The sequence below is a fragment of the Arachis hypogaea genome, chromosome 1 (assembly GCF_003086295.3).
Source record: "Arachis hypogaea cultivar Tifrunner chromosome 1, arahy.Tifrunner.gnm2.J5K5, whole genome shotgun sequence".
NCBI classification, from domain to species: Eukaryota; Viridiplantae; Streptophyta; class Magnoliopsida; order Fabales; family Fabaceae; genus Arachis; species Arachis hypogaea.
Genome location: NC_092036.1, coordinates 77,146,159 through 77,147,046, shown reverse-complemented (window position 1 = coordinate 77,147,046; position 888 = coordinate 77,146,159). Strand labels below are relative to the sequence as shown.

The 888-nt window shown below is 40.4% G+C and overlaps 1 non-coding gene across 1 annotated transcript; it reads right to left on the bottom strand.

Annotated features, from left to right (window-relative positions):
• Positions 1-243: 243 nt before the first annotated feature.
• Positions 244-351, bottom strand: LOC112716607 (small nucleolar RNA R71). Its single transcript, XR_003160421.1, has one exon. It is a non-coding gene; the product is annotated as a small nucleolar RNA R71 (small nucleolar RNA).
• Between the last annotated feature and the right edge of the window lie 537 nt (positions 352-888).

Here is an 888-nt window from a genome sequence, read left to right as displayed (position 1 = left end):
TGCAAGTTCCATGGACTTCCATTGGAAGATCCTCATCAGTTTTTAGCTGAGTTCTTGCAAATCTGTGACACTGTCAAGACTAATGGGGTTGACCCTGAGGTCTACAGACTTATGCTATTCCCTTTTGCTGTAAGAGACAGAGCTAGGATGTGGTTGGACTCACAACCTAAAGAAAGCCTGAACTCTTGGGAAAAGCTAGTCAATGCCTTCTTGGCAAAGTTTTTTCCACCTCAAAAATTGAGTAAGCTTAGAATGGAAGTCCAAACCTTCAGACAGAAGGAAGGAGAATCCCTCTATGAAGCTTGGGAAAGATACAAACAATTAATCAGAAAGTGTCCCTCTGATATGCTTTCTGAATGGAGCATCATAGGTATTTTCTATGATGGTCTGTCTGAACTGTCCAAGATGTCTTTGGATAGCTCTACTAGAGGATCTCTTCATCTGAAGAAGACGCCTACAGAAGCTCAAGAACTAATTGAAATGGTTGCAAATAACCAATTCATGTACACTTCTGAAAGGAATCCTGTGAACAATGGGACTAATCAGAAGAAAGGAGTTCTTGAGATTGATACTCTGAATGCCATACTGGCTTAGAACAAGATATTGACTCAGCAAGTCAATTTGATTTCTCAAAGTCTGTCTGGAATGCAAGCTGCACCAGGCAGTACCAAGGACGCTTCATCTGAAGAAGAAGCTTATGATCCTGAGAACCCTTCAATGGAAGAGGTGAATTACATGGGAGAACCCTATGGAAACACCTATAATCCTTCATGGAGAAATCATCCAAATTTTTCATGGAAGGATCAACAGAGACCTCAATAAGGTTTCAACAATAATAATTATGGAAGAAACAGGTTTAGCAATGGCAAGCCTTTTCCATCATCTTCT